Source organism: Melospiza melodia, chromosome 1 (assembly GCF_035770615.1).
Source record: "Melospiza melodia melodia isolate bMelMel2 chromosome 1, bMelMel2.pri, whole genome shotgun sequence".
NCBI lineage: Eukaryota > Metazoa > Chordata > Aves > Passeriformes > Passerellidae > Melospiza > Melospiza melodia.
Window position 1 is genome coordinate 149,881,695 of NC_086194.1, and position 22,468 is coordinate 149,904,162.

The window sequence follows — 22,468 nt, forward strand, 5'->3', positions numbered from 1 at the left end:
ACCATCCCAGGGGCTGTAGATGGGGTCTGGCCTGTGTGACACGCTGCTTTTGGGGTGAGCCGGGGCCAGCACAGCCTGGCCAGGCACCGCTCTGAAATCAGGTGTGACACCATCAGGTGTGACACCATCACCCACCCAGCACCAACCACTGCTCGTGCAGGTAAGAGAGCTTGAACCTGGAACTGCTGGATGCCTCCAGGCCAAGAAGGGCATGCTCCTCTCACTGGGGACTCAGGGCTGGGCAGGAGATGTGGATAGACCAGCTGGAGAATCAAAAGGAGAGTTTTGGCATCCTCTGGGAGATAGTAACACTCCAAAAATTTAGTCTTGACACCCCTTATATTATTACTCTGCTCTTTTACCTAGCCAAAGGCACAGGGGAGGCAACACTCTTCAAGGGCTCCTGTGGGCTGCACTGCTCCCATCTACCTGAGATCTCCTGTGGGAGCTGCCTCAGAAGGGCTGGAGGCTGTGCTCTGTGCACAGTGAAGGGGAGCAGAGGGATGCTGTGCTTGTGGCTGATTCACGAGCTGAGTTAATTTGTTCCTCATCTAGTGTTAGATTTTAGGACTGCTGGATGTATTAGATTCTCAGAAAATTAATTGTCAGGGTGACAAAAGACCTTTGTGCTCTTTACTACTAATCAAAGCTAAATATACGGAGAGTTTCCTTCTTGAACATTACAACTTTAAGATTTGCCCAAGTTCCCTGAATGTTGCCATGATGTGGTCAGTGGCACTGCTCTTGCTGGTGTATTGGTGTCCTTTTCTCATCCTTCCTTCTTCCCAGCTCACTCATCTACTGGGACCCTCATGGCCCCACTCCCTTGAGAAAACTTGTCTATATGCCCATAACCTGCTCAAGCTTTTCTGCTTTTCTCTCTCTCTTTTCCTCACACAGCTCCTGGACCAGGGATCCTTTCCAAGCTGCCCCAGACCTCTCCAGTACTGCACTACCTTTCTTCCTTTCCCTCAGTGCCTCGAGTGCTCAGGAAATTCCCTTAATGCCCAAATCCCTCCTTCTTCCTGAAAACCATGAAAGACCTCACCTACAAAGCTAAAGCACAGAGCCAAATCCACAGGGCAAACCAACCACCCAGCCAGTGTGCTGCCAACCAGAGTCTGCAGTAAGGCAGGACTTTGCCTCCTGCCCTCCCCTCCTTTCACACCCTCCTTTTGCCTCAGAGCTCATTTCACATGGCCCCAACACGGGCTGCAAAGGAACACAGCTCTGGGAGCCAGCATCTCAGAAGAGCGTGCAGCATTCTGGCTGGTGTCCCTCAGTATTCCCAATATCTGCATGGAGCTGGGGCTCCTGCCCTGTGTGATGTGCTGGAAGGCAGCGGGGGTTCAGGGCATCAGCATCAAATAGGGTTATTAAAACATTCCTGGTTTATGGCAAAAGCTCTGCTGGATGCTACAATTTGCATCACGATGGACATGGACCAGATGCTGCAAATAGGGCCTCAGCTACAGACATATTTCAGACTCAAGGCAGTGAAGCAGAGGAGGCTGCAAGCATCCCTTTGTCCTTTGCCATCACTGGAGAGCTGTCACATGATGGCATGCTGTGGAGCTTGTGGAGTGCTTCTGCTGGAGCCTCAGGTCAGGACCCCAAGATGCCAGTCTCCCTGCCCTGATGAAGGAACCTCACCACAGATGCTTCATGCAGAAAGAACAAAAACCCACTGAAATCCACCTTCCTTTGGTATTCCTGGGTCATGGTGAACCTGGTGTGGTACTGGCAGAGCAACCAGTAATATATAGTGCTGTATAAATAGCTACAAAAAAACCCAAGAAAAAGCCAGGTTGGCTGGATTTGTCCAAAATGGCACAGCCAGTGTCAATCCTGCCTTGCAGCAGCCTGATAAACTATAAGGTATTCCAAGACACTGCCAGCTCTGTTTTCTGTGGATTCCATTTGTCAGTCCCTCCTGTAACTGTCTCATCTTCAGTCTGGGGCTCTGCCCGTGGCTGGGGCTCATCTCCTGCATGCCCAGTTCCTCAGAGAACACCACTCTGGCCTGATGGGGCCAGGAGGTGCCAGCAGGAGCTCCCATCCTGCTGGCAGCTCCTAAGGAAGGTCTTGGCTCTGTTGCTGGCCTTCTGGAACACAAAGCCAAGCTCAGGGGCATGTGCAGTATATCTTTCCTTGGTAAACACATTCCTGGGGAAAGCAGGGCAGCAGCAGTTTAGCACACAGTCCCTTAGCCTGGGGAAGGAAATGCAGCTTGGGTGAAAGGGCAGCATTGGCCCATCACAGTCACAGGCTCTGGTTAGCAGGGCAGGAGGCTGCAGTGGCTGCTGTGTAAGCAGGAGCTGAGCCAGAGGCAGAGCATCTCTCACCTCACCACTGCAGGCAGGCAAGGGGCCGTGGTCCAGCCTTCCCTCAGCCAGCTCAGAGCTCAGTGGCCCCAGCCCCAAGCCCCGGATGCTGTGGAGGGGAGCGTGAGCCCGCGCTGGCAGCAGGCAGGGACCAGCAGCCAGCTCCAGAAAGGCAGCTCCCTTCTCTTCTCTTGGCATCTGCCCTCAGAAAAGCTGCAAACACTTCTGCACCACGTTTGACAGCTCGGGCATCACTTCTGAAGGCTGCCAAGCTGGTAACAGCAGCAGAACCCAAATAACTCATGTTTGCTGGAGCTGAGCTCCCACCCTAAGTGCTGCAGAGATGCTCACGGTTCTGACTCACATGGCTTATCACAGGGTCTCCCCTCAGTCTCTGTGTTTCTGCAGAGCAAATACCTGCTCCCTGCACTCTCCTGTCTCTTTTACCTACCATCTCTTTACTTACTATATCTAATACATATTATTCTAACAAGATTATTTTCATGTTGCCAGAGGTCTCTGGTCTAAGAAGGCCAGTATATCTAGCCTTGGTCTACAGCAGCAGTTCTTCCTGACCTCACTCACTAGAGCTGCTTGTACAGCATAGCCAGGGTTCAGCAATATCAAGGCCTGTACAAATTTGTTTTGCCATTGAGTTCTTGTAGCAGTAATTAGTTTAAAGAAACCAAGGGGTTATGAGGTGATCCCATGAAAGCAGAGGTAACTTGGCTGAGGCTATTGCCATGACCTCTTGCAAACATCTCCCTGGAATATCTCTGCCAGCAAAGCACAAGGCTAGGAAACAGGGACTGCTCCAGACTGGCTTACCTGTCAGGGGTCACCACCCCCCTTGCTGGCCATGGAACATCTCTGATCAGAAGATGCTTCTTCCCACAAGACAGCTAAGGGATATGCAGGCTATGGTGCTGGGACAGCTGTGTCTCTTGGAAAGCAATAAGCTGAGTTTTCTAACCCATTTTCACTAAGTGCCTTTATGTGAGAAGGTGAGGTTGGTCACTCAGGGTTAGGCCAGCTGGGGGTGGGAGCTGCCTGCAGCAGAGCCCCTGTGCTGGCAGGAGCAGGGCACACCCAGAGGGCACTTGTCCTCCTCCAATTTCCAGCCATTTTCAGATGAATAAAACAAGCCACCGTTGGCTGACATAGTCTCTTTTTTTTACCTCGTCCAAATTTCCCCTGAGCTGCGCTGTTGTTATTGTGCAAAAAATAGAGCAAGAGATGTATTAACTCTCAAAGGAAGGGAACTAGAAAAGCAAGCAGGAGCAGGGCACCCTCATTAACTCCTTTGGCTGAAAGTGGGGCACTCGCCTGCAGCAGCCTCTGCCTGGGATGGGGCGAACATGTGGAGGCCACTCACCCATCACCCATGGGCACTGGGTAGGTGAGAGGGGCTGAGGGTCCTACTGAGACATCAATCCATAGCCCTGCTGCAATCCCAGAACATGAGGGACCCTAAAGGGCCATGGCCTGGCTGACAATCCCGTCAGGTGCCACAGAGGGCAAGTCCTGGGTCTTAGGTAGGGATAGGCAGGGATGGGTGTCTAAAACCATGCTATCACTCTGGTTCTGGAGCATGTGGTGTTTCCATCAAGTGCTTGAATGACCTTTTCTTACAGCTGAGCAGGAGTAAGGGGGCCTCAGTGTGACGTGGCCCCTGTTCTGTGCAGCCCCTCTGTGTGAGTGCCAAGGGGAGGCAGCTCCGAGGTCCCTCAGCCCCGGGCACGCTGGGCTGCAGCAGCATCAACCAGCAGCAGTGCAGGCTGGGCTGCAGCAGCATCAACCAGCAGCAGTGCAGGCTGGGCTGCAGCAGCCATCAAGCAGCAGCAGTGCAGGCTGGGCTGCAGCAGCCCTTAACCAGCAGCAGTGCAGGATGGGCTGCAGCAGCCATCAACCAGCAGCAGTGCAGGCTGGGCTGCAGCAGCCATCAACCAGCAGCAGTGCAGGCTGGGCTGCAGCAGCATTAACCAGCAGCAGTGCTGCTGGCAAAGCTGCCTCTGGTCTGTGCAGCATGGCTGCTGTTCCCTGAGACACGTCCAGCACCCATGGCCACCTGCCTGTGCCCTTGTCCCTCCATAAAGCACAAATCCAGGCTGAAGCAAGGCCACACTCTCAGCTGGCTCGGGCTGACTTCCCTGTGTCCATACTGAGGTGTTCCCAATATCCCAAGGGCCTCTTCCAGCTCTGTTTCACATGGAGATTCAAGGGTGTGGTACTGCTGGAGAGCTGCAGCCAGCACCTCAGCCAGCTCAGCTCAGAACCTGGAAATCAGTATGGGTCAGATTTTGTTCAGGTGCATTAGCAATTGCTCTGTTGGATGCCATGATAAAAATAAGGATGTGCACTCAGCTGGTGAATCCCTGCTTTGTTTTGTGCTGGTCTTCTGGGGATCAAAGTTATTGGTGGCTGCATTTATTCTTCAGCCTAATAATGGCAAAATGTTTAGCATATTTTATATATTCTGGCCTCAGCTTTAGACCTGGGTGACAGACAGTGCTTCCCAGAGAAACAGCAGCCTTTGAGCAGCCCAGCATCATGCATTGCTACAGTCTGAGAGGGGACATAGAGCAGAGCTGGAGCAGCAAGAGAAGCCTTAACAGGAAAAAGAATAAAGCTATAGCACAGTTTCTGGTTGTTACACAAACAATATTTGCCTGAGGTACTCAAGCTCTCATATTTCTCTGTGAGAAAAAATCACAGACATTTTACTCATACATAAACTGCCCATCTTGAATAAACCAGGAAAACTCTGCTGGGGCATCACAAGGGAGTAGAAAAATTACTGTAAATCCAGCAGAAGGTAACTGAGCATCATCTTCTCATCTTGCTCAGCCATCTCAGGGAAGAAGTGGTTCAAGGACTCACCAGAGGGGGTTTAATTCTCTGCAGACCTGGGGATGGGAGCTCAAGGATGCTCAGCCCTGCCAAGTGGGGTGCAGCTATGCAGCCATAGGCACTGCAGCATGGGGAAATGCAGGAGCAGGGTACAGGGCCTGGAGACACCCTGTGAAGAGGCACAAAACCACTGCTCTGCTTTTGCTTAGGATTCTGTGGCTCTCCCTGGCTATATGTACTCAAACATTTATTGGGAGTTTTGTTTGCTCTGCCAGGAGAGCATGATACCGTGCTGGGACCCCTCAAAATTCATCCCCTAGCTAAAATACTGGGAATTATTGCTACTACCTGCCATCCTCCAAGGTGAGAAGACAGCACTGCTGGCAGCAGGGCCATGGGCTGGCAGGGGGCACAGCCTGGTGGGATTCATAGGTATTGGCCCCTGCCAAAAAACACAGCCCAAGAGCTTGCAGGGCTGGGGCTGCAGTGCCTGCACATGCTGGGGAAGCCATACATTTGTTTCCTGCAAATGTCTCCATAGAAACTCCTTCTCCAGGGCTGAAGATGTGGATCCTGGAGCTGTGTGGAGTGAGCTTTCTGCCCCCAGCACACCTCGAGCAGCCTTGGCAGCCTTCATGGCTGGATTGTTTGGCAGGAAATGATTCAGACTAATGTATCCCCCTGTGCTCCTAAAATTGTATGGAATTTAAAGTGCTAAATGAACTAAATCATTCTAAGTGTGCAAGCAATGTAATTGTGAAGAGAGGCAAAGTGTGCCTGCCTGTTCCAGCTTTCCAGCTATAATTCCTGAAACCATCTAGCTTCAAAACAGAGTGAGCTGAGAAGCAGAGAAACTGCACCAACAAAGAACTGCTCCAGGCTCTAAAAAGGGACAGCAAACTTAGGACTTTCAACGGACAGAAAGAGCTGGAATGTTTGAATTCCTACCCCTTCCTCAGACAAACACAGTGTCCCATGCTAGCAGGAAGGTCCCAGTTGCTGGCATGGGCATGATAAAAGTGCCTTGCCACTTCTTGGCCTGTGATTGACCCAGCCAACAAGCAAGAGAACACACACAGAAAACAGAGGAAAATGAACAAGGTATCTAGAGAAGCAAAGATGGCGATTGAACCAAGAAGTAACATTTCAAGAGGCTGCACTGGGAAAGGGAAGATGAAATGTCTGAGAACAGGAAATTTGGTGAGCAAGGCACAGCCTTGGGTGTCAGTGGGTGTTAGAGGCTGCAATGCCACAATGGGATCATGAGAGAGAAGAATGCAGGAGCTGAGGGCAGGGGAGGGAGGCAGCTGGCATCCCAGGTATTTAACCAGCAGCAGGAGAAGGCACAGCCCAGTTCTCCTTTGGACTAACTCCTTTAAAAAGAAAAGAAAACAGTTATGGCCTGTTCCATGGCTTCCTCCTCCCGGGAGAAGGCCTGAGGACAGGCAGGGTCCCTGAGGCAAGGGGCAAAGTGCAGGAAGCACAAAAGCCTCTTCCCTGGGTTACACAGCCTGCTGGCTGCTGCAGCTCTGTGCCTTCACCCTCACCCTTCACAGGGCCTTCATTTGGAAAACTCTCTCCTGTTTTAGAGCCTTGTATCTCACTGTCTGGAGAAAGAAAATGAGCGAGCTTGTAATGCAATAATAGGGCTGTGCTCTTACACCAGGCTGCACTGTGTGATAGCTTTAAAGATGGTACCATGTGGCAGCCCCGAAATGACCTTTTAATTCTGCCTCCCTCTGCTTAATTACTTTATATATATATATAGATCTGGATTGTATCTGCTCTGAAGTCTCAGTTGCCATCATCTCTCCCTCCAGTCCTGACCCCATCCACCACCCAGTGTTGTCCCCCCCTAGCTGGGATTTCACTGTGTCTGTCTGCTTGTGGAGCTCCCTGAGGAGCCAGAGCTGCCCAGCAGAGATCACACAAACATAAATGCTCAGCTGAAAATAAAGCAATAAAGCATAATAATGTCAACAACAAGTTTTGGCCTCACACAAGTGCCCACTGTAGATCACAAGCTTGAGCTGGCCCTGGATGCAGGTGTTTCCCACCAAGCCTGACAGTCCTGCCATGGCAGCTGGCAGTGCCCAAGCCCTGTCCTTCCGCCTCAGGGACAAATCCTGCCTCCAGCCCCTGGGCTGGCTGCTGGCAGGCTGTGAGCAGGGGAAGGGAGGAGGGTGAGAGCCAGGGACAGGCTCTCCTCTCCCTGCAGCCCCCAGGGCAGCTCCCCCATCCTTGTTGCCACCACCCAGAGTGACACCTGGGCTCCAAATGTCCCATGCCCAAGGGGACAGCAGACACCCAGCCCTGTGTCCACATGGAGATACCAGGCCCAGGGAGCTGATGGGGAAGACAGCTAAAGTGACACACTCTCTGCTAGTGTCCAGTCATTCCTTGTCCCCTCCTGGGGCTGGAAGCATCCCTGGCACAGCAGGTGCTGCACCTGGGCCACCAGAGACAGAGGAGGATTTGGCAGGAGGTGCTGGGGCTCTGGCAGGTGCCACTGAGCAGCTCAGTGGGTGCCCTACAGTCAGTGGCACTCAGGCTTGGCCCCATGTCCCCAGCAGCTGCCAGCCTGGGCCAAGGGAGATGAAGGTGGCTGCTTTTATTTTGGTTCCTCATGGTTTCACTGCTTTTGGCCTTCACCCTGACCAGCAGGGGCCCATGGGACAGAAACCAAGCCTATCTGGGTATTGCCTTCCCCTGTTGCAGGTTATGCACCCCCAGGTTTTCCCAGGCTGGTCCCTGGCAATGCCCAGGTGTGGATCTCTGCACCCCCAGGAGATGCCACACCTGCCCTGCGGTTCCCCTGCAGCTCTTGCAAGCTGCTGCTGGTGACAAGCTTCCCCTTTTCATGAGCCACATGGATGCTGGCAGCATCACACACACCCTGTATTGCAAATAGATGATTTGTGGGCCCAGCCTCCCTCTCATCAGGTGCTAATGAGGTTTTTGTGTACAGCCGCAGTGCCTCGTGTGGCAGATGGTGCTGGGTTAGCTTTGCATCATTCCTGTTCTGCTGCTTTGGCTCTCCAGTGTGCTAACTCATGGATAGCTCGGCTGTGCTTATTGCAGGAGCTGCAGCAAGGATCTTTTCAAAGCACACCTGCCCAGGTGTTTGCTGGGAGCTGCAGCTTTGTCTAAAATGGACAGCAAGGCCTTCTGGTAGGCTGAAAATAACTATGCAGCTCAACTGCTGCCTGGCTGTTGAGGCACTTGGAAAATATTGATTTTCACTTCTGCTAAAATAAACAGGTTTTATTGTGCCTTGTGATTTCCTTGTCTGGAAATCAGTATCACAGGTGGGCCACCAGCACTGTGCCCAGCCCTGGGGCTGAGTCAGTCACCACATGTCCATTCCCACTGCTGCAAACAGTGCCTGGGCAGGGCACAGAACTGGAACAGAAACACACTGATCTCTTGCTTTGGAGTTCAAACACATGCTACACATTCTGACTCTTCTCCCTCTTCTCTCTTTAAAAAGAAAAGAAAACATAATCCTGCAGCAGCCTGCTTGAAGTGTGGCTGAGCAATCCTTCAACACAACCTTGCTTTGCTGCCCAGTAGAAATCTCCCAGAGCACACTAAGAAGCTGAGCTGTGGCCAGTCTTTGTCTTCAAACACGGTGCCACTAAAGCTGGCACTGGGCAGGCTGGGCAGGAGGCCCTGGGCTGTGGGCAAGGCAGGGGCAGTGGGCAGCATCCCCCAGGCACCCGGCTGCTGGGCAGGCTGCCCTGCAAGGGACAGCTCCTGAGCAATGGCAAACTGCTGCCATCTCAGGGCATGCCAACAGGAACTGTGCTGTCCCCTCGCCTTCCCATGGCACCATCCCACAGCACGCTGGCTGCTTGCTCATTTCTCTGCAGATTGATTGCGCTGCTTGATGAATTCATCAAATGCTTCTGTCACAGTCCTAATTTTTTTCTGTCTGCTACTGACATGGAGAAGGGCTTTAGCAGTCTCACAGACTTCACCTGTCCCAGAGTTCCTGCACCTTACAATTAATTAATACTCAAATTGTGGTAACTCTTATAGGCATCAATCTTGTAAATAACACATAAACAGTATTTCCTCCATCTTGCAAACAGTTAGGTTGAACTATACACAATTTTTTTTCAGGGCCAATTAAAATTGTGCTGTAAACTGCTGGGTTCCCTCCAGGACCTGGGAATTCCTGTGGATGACCCATACCTATCCTGCCATGAGGCTATACTCTGCTTTTTAATTTGTCTCCAGGTTGAATACTGATGGTTAATACATAAGAGATCTGGCTCCTAAAGGGTGCTATTCAAACAAGCAGTGTGATGGCAGGACACAGGTGCAGATTCTCAGGAATTTTAAGTCCCTGCAGAAATGCTTTGAACAGGTCATCCCTGGCCATCCTGTTTCCCTACCTATCCCTCCAACAATGATTGTACAAACACCAGCCTTGCTCTCCAGGCTCCTGCTCTGTGTCTCTCTGCTGAGCTGGCAAAAACAAAGGGCAGGACTTGTGCATGTTGCTGGGAAGCTGGAGCTCCTGTTCCTTGAAATGCACACCACCAGATTCACCACAAATCATCATTACTCAGAGCTGCTGATGCCTTGTGCTGGGTTCAGTGTGGGGACCCAAGCTCTGGCCTCAGGATCACTGGTGATCTGCCAAGCCCATCCCCTCTCCTCTCCTCCATCCACCTCTGATCTGAAAGTGCCATTCTGGCTCCTGCCACTGCAACTCAGTCATTTCAGGATAAGGATCTATTCCTTATCATTCATTCCAGGTTGCTCACTCTGAGAGGGAGGACAAACAACTTCTGCATCAAGAGACAGCTTGCTGCTGGGGTCAAATGCCTTACAAGGCAACTTTTCTTCTGTAAATTAACCAGAAATTCATCTGACACTGCTTGACCTTGATTGTGTAAGTCACCTCCACTTCAAAAGCAAACAAATGCACCCATTTAAAATGAAAAGTTTCCTAAAGGCCGTCCTAAAGCAGCCTGTGGCTGGAATAAAGCAAGGCACCCATGCTCCCAGGGCCCTCAGAAGTCCCCCTGGTCACTCTATTTGTGTTATACTCAGTCCACTCAAGTGTAAGCTTTGCAGGCAGAGCAGCAAGGTAAGAGCTGCTCCTGACTGTGTGTGGAGGTGAACTTGAGATACATGCCAAGCACAATCTCCATGGAATTCTGCAGACTGCACAGCAACAGCCTCTGCCTCCTGCATGGAGTGCTTCCCCCAGCACCTTCTGCTCCAGCACAGCCCCAGAGACCAGGCAGGAGAGCACTGATCAGCCTGAACAGGCTGCCCATGCTGGCCAATTCCCCGTGCCCTGAGTCCTGGTGTGCAGAGCTATAAAGTGCTATTGTGAAAAGAATATGCTGGCCCCAAACATGTGCTAGAACTTAATCAAAGCCAAACCTGATTCAAAGGGCTGCATTATTCAGCCTGTTCAGATTAAATATATCCCATCACACTGTAGGCTCCACAGGAAAAAGGCAAGCAGCAATTTTCTTTACTCCTACACCAGCAAAGTCAGAAGGACCTGCAATTAAAGCAGCTGATTTGCTCCAGTATAAGTAAAACCAGCCTGGTACAGTCCCACAGCTTGAGCATTAGGTGATATTCCAGTGTCCAGAGGTTTCTTCTGCTCATGGGAGAAAGCAAGGTGCAGAGTTGGGCAGCTGTGGTGCAGCTGTCACAGCAGCTGCTGGCCCTGCCATGTCCCCGGCCACTGAAGGGGCCCAGAGGACAGAGCTGCTTCCCTCAGCAGCACCAGGCAAGGACTCTGTCCCCCAGCTCCCTCAGCTCCTACAGACCACTGCTCCTGCCTGTGTGCTCACCTCCTCTGCCTTGCTGCTCCAGGAGCAGTGCCTCCTGCTCCTCCAGTGGCATCCAACAGCCTCCCCAATGCCCAAAGAAATCCCATTACTCCATTTCTCCACATTAGTCTGCATGTTGGAAAAGGCCTTGATTATCATAGAATCATAAAACAGAGTAGTTTGGGTTGGAAAGTCATCTAGTCTGAGCCCTTGCAATGAGCAGGGACATCCTGCTATATGATATTTTATTTTATTGTTGCCCATCTTAGCTGGAGTCCTGTACAACTGCTAGCTGCAGCCCTGGCAGGGATGGCTGTAATGCAAACACAGGCCTAAGGCTGAAGTCCCTATCCAGGTATAGCCATGGCTTTGATCCCAGCAGGAATTTTGCCCAAGCATCTATCAGGGGTTTCATTGTTCATTCCTGGTGAAACTCTACCGGTATTTCACATCAGAATAAACCCAAATTGAAACCACATGTAAAACTCAAGGGTTGAGACTGAAGAGCAAATGGAGCTGGGAAGTGCAAGAGAGCAGACAGTAATAAGTGCAGGCAGCTGTTGTCATGATGCATCCCACATGCCTGTAATGAGATGGTCATTGTCTACTCATGCTTTAGTAAAACACTGGAGACAAGACAAGGCTGAGCTTGAGGAAATCCGGAGGAAGCTCATTTTTTACTCCTGAACTACCTGGGAACAAATGATGACAAATAACTTCAGCCCAGTGTGTTTATGGAAAAGTGTATCTCATCTGTGGCAGGCCAGGCTAGCAGAGTGTGTTCCACAGCCCCTGGCTACTGAGCCAGCCAGCCAGGATCCTGGAAAGCCACACTGTGGGGAGCTCACACCCAGTCTGAGAGACATCTGCCACACTCTGGGATGGAACCTCCATGCTTTCACTACTTGCTGCCCAGACTTGCTGCTAGTAGACTCCTTGTGCTTGTGACTGACCATCCTGCAGCTCTGGGGCACTGTGAATGGGGATACAGGGCCATCACCATGAGGTTGGTAATTACAGCTGGTGGCTAATGACGTGGCCTCTTGAGTTACTGATTCTAAACAATCACTGAGTGCAAAAATGACAGCTCTGGCTATGAGAGACCCACAAAGCCTGGGGAATCTCCAGTGAGAATCAGCTGTGTAACTCAGAAAAGGTGATTTTAAAGCAGCACAGTCAATCCTGGAGACTTAGAGCTCTCTGTCATTTTAGGAACACCTTCTGAGATAGACCAGGCCATTCTGGGTGAGCCTGTGTCCTTTTCAAGACCTTCCACTTTCTCTTGAGGCTCATTCAAACTAACAAATAAAGTATGGGAAAACACCTTATGGTTGCAAAGATACACATTGTACACACTGTTTGAAAAGAGTGTGAACAAACACAGGGGTGCACACATGGAGAATACTGGATTGCATACCAGTAATCTGCCCAGTTCCCCTCATGGTTAATTATTTTTCCACCCTATTAGCAGGTAAGGATGTTTTGACCCTGCTATAAGTGGTATTTTGTTTCTCTCTTACAGCTGGATAGAGCTTGGGTCAATGTGTTTCCAGTGTTGCCATCCAGGTCTGACCCTGGTGCTGGGACCAGGATGCTGGGTGGCAGGAGCAGGAGCCCCAGAGCACAGCCCAGTGGCAACCCCAGAACACCCTGAGCTGGGGCTGCCCTGTGGCCTCAGGGGAGCAGTGACCTGTGTATGAAAACAGCCACACTTCAGACTCTGGTTGGCAGCTGTGAGGAGTAAAATCACTGAATTTTACAGTGAGAGCTCCTTAGCCGGTGCTCTCAGGAGCTGGGTTAGCAGTGCAGCACACACACATGCATCCACATACATGTGCTGACCACCAGCCATCTCTTTCACAGTGTTAGCCCACCTAACACTGGGTACAACCAGGAAGAACTGCATGGAACGTGCATACCTGACCTCCAGGCAAGCTAACATGAGCCTCCAAGGTGTTAACCAACTATTTTGAGTTAAATTCCCTCCATGATTTCTCTATTGCCCCAATGGGTTTTGTTTTATTAAAAAATTAATGTTTTTCTTGTTAAACTGCAGATCTTGGATACAGTAACTCTGCTGATTTTCTTCTGCCTGTAACTTCTGCAGCTTAATGCTTCCAGCTTTCATTCTCCCTTTGTGTTCCCCAGTGACTCATCTAGGCAGGTATTTTCTTACCATCCTATGCAGCCTCCTAAGAGACGATGTTCTTTGCAGGTATCAGCTGAAAAATGCAACTGCTCAGAATAGAGCAGAAATGGGAAGGCAATCTGTCAGTCTGGAATGAGTAATTCAGTTCTTTGCAAAGCAGGGGTTGTTTTTGTTAAAAAGCAAAAGAGGCTGAAAAGATCTTAAAGGCAAGATACCTTGACAGCAAATTTTACATTCCTGCATTCAATTCACTCCTCAGGTGGGGTCAGAAGCAGCTCTTACTCTCCAGTACTCTGCAGTAGTAAAACAATAACTCAAACAAAACAGTGGTAAAAAAATAAATCGGTAACTCCTGTGTCATTCTGCCTGCCTTAACATCCCAGGAATATAATTTTCAAAGAGATAGGTTCTTCCTGGAAATTAAATAAATAAATAAATAAATAAATAAATAAATAAATAAATAAATACATTTCTTAGAAAAATTTGAAATTTTTATTTCCATGTAGTTAAGACCACATATGAAGTCATCTCCTTAAGGAGCCGTGCAGATGAAGAGTACAACATTCTGCTTTTACACATCATACTAAAAGAGGATCCCAAATGCTGTGTTCTGGTGTCCAGGTCTCAGCATGAGCGCTGCCACCCACAGCACCAGCCACAGGAGGTCTCATGCAGACTTCATCCTGGTTTTGAAGGATTTTTTCTGTAAGATGACATCATCCAAACTAATTGAATCCCAATGATTTCATAGTGCATGCTAACATAGAACAGGAAGATCAGACCAGCCTTGAGCTCAGATTTGCTTGTCTCTGATCGAACTATAAATAAAAATTACTACTAAGCTGTGAGGTTTTCTTGCTTGGACAAATTCTCATGATGAACAACCACCAGTACCGAGATCCCAGCCAAAGACTTGAGCTCCCACATTTTATTTAGGGCACATAAATCAAGATGGCTTATGTGATGAAAGCACATGTATTATCTGTCCATGCAGAGCTCTGTTGCTGTTTCAGTTCTTTATTATGGCAAAAGATTGTAAAATTTTTCTCCCAAATGGAGAAAAATTATATCTCTTATTTCCTGATGGCATTCAGAATGAAGATTTTCTCATAGTTTTTAAATTACAGTGTCCAATCCCTAAATTAAGACTATCCATGGATGTTCCCAGTGTGGTGTAGGAAGGCTCTGCAAAGGAGGTAATCCTACCTCACCTAACTGTCTTGGAGGAGTTCAGCCTGTTTTCTCTGGAGGCGCCTGACAGCTGGATCCAGTCCATCCAGTTGTGGGCTGTCTTAAATACCTGGCAAGTTTCCTGCCTCATTCACCATCCTAATGAACATCACACTTTCTGGGAAAAATTCCTTCAGCTCTCTGAAGATGCAGGGGAGCCGTGAAAAACTTGAATAAGACTCTTACATTCTTCAGAGCTCTGCAGAAAGGGAAGATTTCCAGCTCCCTGACTAGCAGCTCCCTTGCTGAGATGATATTTGGCACTTTCTCCTCTTCGTTCTGAGGAGAGGCAGCCAAGGAGGAGCCAGCCTGCTTCTGCTCATGCCCTGGCGATGTGCTCACACTCACACACACACACACACACACACACACAGAAATGCACACTTGCACACTCTGCCACAGCTCCCCTTCCCCCAGCTCCTCCTGGCACTTTCCCTGCATGTGGCAAGTGAATAAAATTAACAACTGTGGCTGCTGCAGCCAAAATAAGGCAAAAACATGGAGAGGGAAGGAGCAACAAGAACAGAGGCAACAAGGGCACAGTAAATCTAGAAAATCAGGCCAGGTAAGGGAAAGGAATGGGGCTGGCCAGATTAATTCCTTTGACTCCCAGCAAAACAGCGTGGCCTTATTGGAGGCTCAGCATTCAGGCCAGAGGAAGATAAAAACCTTGCTCTGGAATGGCATAGTTTTGCCATGCCCACAACCACCACACATCTCATTTTTACCCTTAAGCCATGAAGTGCAGGTCTTTGCAGTCCCTTCCAATCCAAACCATTCTATCACTGAGAAGCTCCTGGTTTAGGCAAGCAGTTCTTCCCTGAAACCCTTGGTCTGACCACCCAACAGGGAGTTATGTTCCTCAGCTCTTGGTGTTTTCTTTAAAAGTTGGCCAGACTCTTGGCTCCTTTTTCCCACAGGTTTCCAAGTTTATTCTGCCTAACAATTCCTTAAACGAGCCCAAATCTGCTCTCCTGAAGTAGAGACATCTGCAGCATCTCCTACATCTGCAGCTTGCCTACTGAGTCTTCCTCCAGAGCCTGCACTCATTCACCTCAGGAGGAGGAGATGGCCCTCAGCTGTCAGCTCACACACCATCAGTGATTTTCTTTCCTATTTCCATTGCTCCCTGAGTTTACATGCAGACCTGCACTGATGTTTGGCATTTCAGTGCTAGAAGGGGTGCCTTTCTGAGCACTTCTCAATGCACACTCACAAGGGGCTGTGTTGTGCTTTACCTCATCCATGCAGCAAATAGAGACTGAGCAACCAGAGGTACAACACTAGCAACTCTGACAGAATGTTAAAAAATGGGCAAGAAAGCAAAGCATCAGTGCAGATTGTTTGAGAAAAGGTGCTTCAACACTCCTCACCAGGGTATGGTGGGATCAAGGCCTGGGGACAAGAGCAGCTCTGCTCTTCCCATAGTTTGAAAGGGATATGAAATCCCAGCATATTCTTCTCACTGGACTTCTCTGCCCCAGGAAGAAGCAGCATTTAAATTACTGTAATCCCACACTACAGTACTGCCAGCTTTGCACCTTTCTTTTTGCTACCTGGTTGTCACACCTAGTCCTTAAAGACCTTACTCCTCTGGTTTCTGCTCTGAAAGGGCTCCTGCTGCCACAAGCTGCCAAGGGTTAGTCTGACTCAGAATCCAGGCCCTGCATAGACTCCTCAGGCTTCTCTTTGAATCAGCAGACTTGTCCTTTCTCAGCCTTCTCCTTGCAAAGCAGGACACTCAGTGATTGTGTGTACACTCAGTATCGTCCCATGGGACTGCAGCATCTTTGCTGCCTCCTCTTCCAGGGATCACTCCTGATCTAACTGCTTCCACCTGCTTTTATTTTACCTGCCAGGGTAAATCTGGGCCATAATTAACCTATTTTCTGTTATGTAAGTAGCTACACCCATGAACAAGAAATAAAATGGGTTTTATCCAGGCCTCCTGCCTAGGAGCTTGGCCTCAAACTGCTCTCCCAGGTCTCTAGGGAGAGGCTTTTTGGTGGTGCCATGTTCTAGGAGGCAGTTCCTGTCTCTGGCTCTGAAGGAGCTGCTGTTGGAGGCCCAGCCCTCAGAAACCCAACTCTGCAGGCCTGTGCAACCAATTGACCTAAATGTCTGCTGGCATTTGATAAGGCAGGTGACTAAACCTGAGGGGCTGCAGCCGACAGCCGTTCCCCCTGCAGACTAATGGCTGGGGACAGAGTGTGGGGACATCCTTGAGACCTCCCACAGACACCCACTGCAGTGGAAACAGAATGGGAGATGAAAGGTGTCAGAAAGACAGGCAGCCTTCTCCCTCCTGGGGAAAAGGTATCTCCTGGGAGGCTGGCATTGCCCAGGGCAAGGGGAGGCAGCTTCTTCTGAGAAGCCTTCGAAAGGTGGCAGGCAGGCTGGCCCCAGGAACCTGCCTTGGGGCAGGGAGGTACAGGGAGGTACCGTGCCTGAGCACCAGGCACAGCTGTGTCCATTTTTCTTCTGTTTATTAGTCCAGTGGGTGCTTGGTTTCACAATGCAAAATAGGAGTTTGGGAGCACTAACTCTCCCTCCAATGGTAAGAGCTGATAGCCCAGTTGGCAAAGAGTTCTTGTGGCAAATGGGATTCATATTCCCTCCAAGAAGGACTTGCACTCCATTGGAAAAGGATTGGTGAGGCAACCCTTCCATTCTGAATAGCCTGGTACTTCTTGTCTAAGTTTGGAATAAAGGTTTTGGGATGTAACTTCAAGGGGAAGAGGGAGATAAGGGCAGCAAATGCTGAGTGCAAGATTCCTATCTCCCTCAAATCTTAATAGTGGGCAGAATCCAGCCCCAAGAGCTGTCCCACGTGTTTCCTGCAGGCCACCATTGAGGGGTCCCTGCTTGGCACATTGTTCTGTGGATCCTGGCTCATTGTTGGTGGACCCTTCTTCCCTGTCTCCAGGTGGTCTGTACTGTATGTCAGAAAGTCCTGTAAGGGCAGAGTGCCCAGCCTTGGAGCATCCTGGCCTGGCCAGAGTTTCTAAGCCAGAGGCATGAATGGAGTAAGCTGTTGCTGGTACCTTCACCCAAGTGAGCACAGCAAGGCCAAGTAAATGCTGTTCCACTCAGCCTGCTGGGGTTTGTCCCCTGTGCCCCACACAACACATGCCCACTCAGAGGGTTGGTGCTCCATGCTGGCCTTGCAGAAACAACCATCTGCTGCAGAGGCTGCCAGCATGAAAGAAAGCCAAGAGGAAAACCAGAGTTGTACAGAAGTGCTGTGAGTTCAGGATGTGGGCTTTCAGTTTTTCCACCCATCTCCTGTGACAGGGAGCAGGGTCCTCATGGCATTAAGCGCCTCATACACGTTTCCTCTGGGTTTTTGACGGTGAAATGTGAACATCATGTTTATCATTAATATGTACTCACTATCCTGGAGTTAGGTGAGCATGTTCAATGCATAGCTCTGGGGACTCCCTGTTTTCCATGCAGGACACCCCTGTGCAGCTGAGCCTGCACTTACACCTTGGAGTTCTGCACTGCTGAACCTGCAGGGAACCTGTTTTCTCCTCCTTCTGGGGTTCTGGGGCAGCCTTTCCAAGCCCACTGACCACCCAGGGACTGAAATGTCACCATTTTTTCTCATGGTGTTTGTACTGAATTTCAGCTGGATGATCACCAGTCCTTCTGGTGTCAAGCTGAGCTGCAGTACTGCTGGGATGCAAGGAGAGACTTGTGTCCCTTGGCTGCCAGTTAGGTTTCTGGAGATGTAGTTTTCATTCCGGTCTCTGCTGCACAATATTAAGCAAATAATCTGCAGTCAGGTTTTTCAAACATCCAGCATTTACCAGCAAAGCTCAGTCTTCAGTGCATGCAAGTCTTGCTAATGCATCATGATGGAGGGACAGATTTTAGTAGGAGATTTTAGACATAGATTTTAAAATCTTTAATTTTTTTTTTTTTTTTTGCCAACCAGGGTACTGCTTCCTTAGAGCAGTCTGGCTCTCTGCATTCTGTTTTCTCTCTGGTTAATCCTATACATAAAGATGCACACATCACACTCAGAATATGAAATAATACCAAGTCAAAAATATAAGTTCAGGCTTTGTTGGTTTGAATGGTACTCTCAGGCTTTCCTGAATGTAATTGTTATTTGTAAGTGTTCTCAAATACTTGAGAAAAAAAAATTATGCTGTGGGTTGTCTGCAAATGTTCATTTTGACAAGTTGCTGTCTGTTACTGGTATTGGACTAGTCACACAGTGTATCTTATGTTCCCTAACTGGATGACAAGCTTGGAAAACAGAAGAATAGCAAGTGACAGATACTAGCATGATTTCTGGTTATTTTTTATAGTTCCTGGTTTCATGGGCACTAGAAACTCTACAAATTTCATGAACAAGATATTAGGAATGAGGAACTTATTGGGAAATATGGCAGCCATGGCAACTTTGTCAGAAAATGAAAGGCTTAATGATGAATCAGGCAGCTTCCCTTTACACAATGGCATTCAGTTACTGAGATATACAAGGAAAGGCTTGTAGGAAATAATCAATAAGATACAGTAAGGTTTGATATGTGAAAGATTTGTCCAAGCACTCCTGGCACATCAGAAGAAGTGTTTCAAAGGTGTTTCATACTTAAATACAAGGGAGGAAAAAAGGACACTTCCTTAGAGCTCAAAACAACAACCTAGCAGCCCAGACACTAATAATCTTTTCGCCCTCTTAAGATGTTCTTCATACCACTCTCTTTCCACTCTAATAACGTCAACATAGTTTCAAGCTAGAACAACAATCTTACAGAGGCACCTTGTTCTCAGAAAGTTCTACCTAATGTGTACACAGTGAGCACCTGGTTTCCCAATCAATTCTTGTATAGAACTGCAATATTTAACCATCTGATTCCTGGGTTGCAGTTCAGTGCAGTTTACTGGTCGGACAAACATATGCCAACCATCAAACAAGCTATTTAAATTAACTGTAAGAGTTATAGTTAATAGAATTTAAACTGATTTTTAAAAATGCATTTCAGAATAAAACTCATGCTTAAAATATTAATGTTTAGCTAAAGGTATTGTAATTTGTTCCAAAGAGAAGCTGCAGTATGGGATACGTGGCTTTGGTGGCATTCCTTAACCACAAGAAATTTGGCTTGGTAGGATATTCCCCCAGAGCTTCTGTTACAGTTATTCCCCAGACTCATTTCTTCTCTGCCCAATGCTTCAGATTCCAACCTGTCAGAATCATGGAAAGGGATTTTGAAGCTGAAACACGACCTTCAAGTCAACACAAGAGTGTGTCCCAACTGAGAAGTGGGTAGTAAAGGAAAATGTTAATTTCAGGCCCCTTTCCCATAAAGTTCCTTATAATGAAAACAGGTCTCCTTCAGAGGCTGTGGACCATGGCATCAGCACAGAGTGATGGGAACCTCTGGTTGGTATCAGTTGGTCCAAAAGGTCTAGTGCTGTCCCACTACCTATATGGCAGTAACAGATTTGGCCTGGGTTAGGGTATCAGAGTAAGATCACTATTACCACAGTGGAAAGGCCATGTCCATATTATCCACACCAGATAAGAAGAAGCATTCTTTCTATTATCCATGCAACTGAATTTTCTGGAACTCAGACTTTATGACTTCTAGTGATTTACGGAAGATGAAGGTCAGGTAAAAACATCCACAGATGTAAAAAAAAAAAAAAATCAAATTAGTAAATTTGTGACCATAGTGGTGAAAAGCTTTGAAGAACCTAAAATAATCTAGCTGAAAGGAAACTCAAGGCACAGGAAATGCAATGCAGATAAATCAAGGCACAGGAAATGCAATGCAGATAAATGAAAGCAAGCACCTGCTAAAAGGAAAAAAAAAATCTAAACATTGCAGAGTCCTAAATGAACCAATTGACTGTATAAAGACATGTGGATGTAATGCTACGTTTAGGCAGGGGCCATATAAGTAGCACATAAATGACATGGGAAAGTCTGCATAAAACCAGAACATGATTCACATACCACATGGCCCCTGCCAGCTCACTGAATGTGATGGGAACCAGGATGAGGAAACACCATGGGCCCAGCAGCAAGGCCTCTCTGCCTCTGTTTAGCAGACATCAGCAATTTAGAGCAGACTTAGAAGGCCCCAGTCAAGAGCAGATCTCTCCTACAAATGCTCTCAGCTTGACTAACACTTCTATAGGCAGCTCTCAAAGATGAACAGCACAGGCTTAGAGAAGTGAAGCGATTCAAATTTGTATATAAATGGTGAACAGAAGTCAAATGAAAAAAGAGGCTCCCCAAGGAACTATTTCAGCCTCTGTACTGTCGTTTGATTCAAATCTCATTAATTGCTATGCTGACCATATCAGTTTAAAGGCAGAACTACCCATTTCTGATGGGGGGTAGTAACTGAGGGACTGCAAGTGTCATGGCCCTCTCTGCAAAAGAGAGAAAGGCCTAAAAAGTACAAAATTTACCTAAGGTAAGGTGGTTCTGGACTTCATTCCAGAAATGGCTTCCAGCAATAGCGCTACCTATCACCATATATCTAACAGGGAAGGACAGAGCTGTTCTTCTTTGCTTGGCACCCCCCCAGACAAGGTGAAGTCACCCATGAGCAGAGCAGAACTCACCTGACTGCAGGCAGGGAGAAGCTGGCTGCGTTGGGTGTTGGCTGCCCCAGATCTCCTGCAATCACTGGGGAGAGCGGGCACTGTCACAGTGACTCACCACGCCTCAGAGAGGTGTCTGAACTAGGGGGGTGACTCACCCGTGGGGTGCTCCTCTCCACAGATGTTCCCAGGACCTGAATCACAGCATAAATTACGTGCCTGCCTTTCTGACCTGTCTTGCATGACAAAACATTTCTTTCTCTGTTACCCTGCACATACCCAGGGACTGCTGGAGGAATGCACAACCTTGTCTGGGACTTGATGCAACTGAGTAGTTGAGGCCTTATGTATGCAGGAAGCTAGACTATGAAATGGTTTTCACAAATTTAGATAATTTGTGCTTCAATTATGTTACACATTGGGCCTTTCCTTTCATGTGATGGCACTATCAGCAAGGTCAGGGTGAGGGTAGAGCCCAAACTCTGGCAGATGACCAGAGCAGACAGCAAGACACTGGTCATGATGTTCTAGCCAGCAGTGCAGAACATTTTATCACTTAGGTGGTAAAACATGGGACACTGAACACAGAATATTTTGACATCCTATCCTGTGTTTTCCGTCTTCCCATGAATCCACAGCATCGTTAGCAGACATGCTGAAGAGTGGATTGTCAGCAAATCTGTACCCTTATAAGAGCTTGTTATGTAAAGACTAAAACTGAATAAATTAGAAAAGCTTAATAAATAGACATCTAGCAATATTAGAACAAGGAAAAAAATTCTTAAGTTAGGTCAGATGCAGAGAGAAAACCAGTAATTATCTGAAAACTGCACCAATTCAATAGGCCTGGGCACCTGTGGCCAGATGTCTCCTCTCCACTTAGGGGCTGGCAGAACTGCCTGCACAGGACAGAAAACAAAAAGCAGGACTCAGAAACAGTACTAGGAGTTCCTTTTGGGGAAATCCAGAGATCTGCCAGTGGGACATGTGGGATGCCACCTCTACTCTCTGATCTTTTTCTGTTAACACATCTCTGAATAAAAACCGTAAAGTTCTCCTAAAGGAAAAAAAAAAAAGACTTCAACATTTATGGAGTCAGGCCACAAGGAAGGGATCCAGAAGCTTTGCTTTGCATCCAGATGTGCTTTTTGTTGATATCTTCCCTAAGGGGATAAACATTTTTCTGTCTGTCAGACTGTGGTTATGTTAAATGCTTTAAACCCATGTCTCATAATGAGCACCACTGAGAGCACTGGCTCTGTACAGCAGATGGCTGCAGAACATGATCGCCCTGAGAAATCCAGGGGAAGGTCCTGAGCTGTGTTTTTATGTTATGTGCCTTCAGCTGGCACTGGAAAAGCCGATCCATCACTTTGACACTGGGGGTGCTAAGCCTCCAGCAGCATCCTGCAGTGCAGGGTTTGGAAATGGGATTTCACTGCTCGTACACGCAGCAGCCGTTTCCACCTGTGAGGACAGGTAACTTCTGCTTTTCACTTGGCACGTTTCACAATAACACCTTTCTGGGCATCTTGGAAATG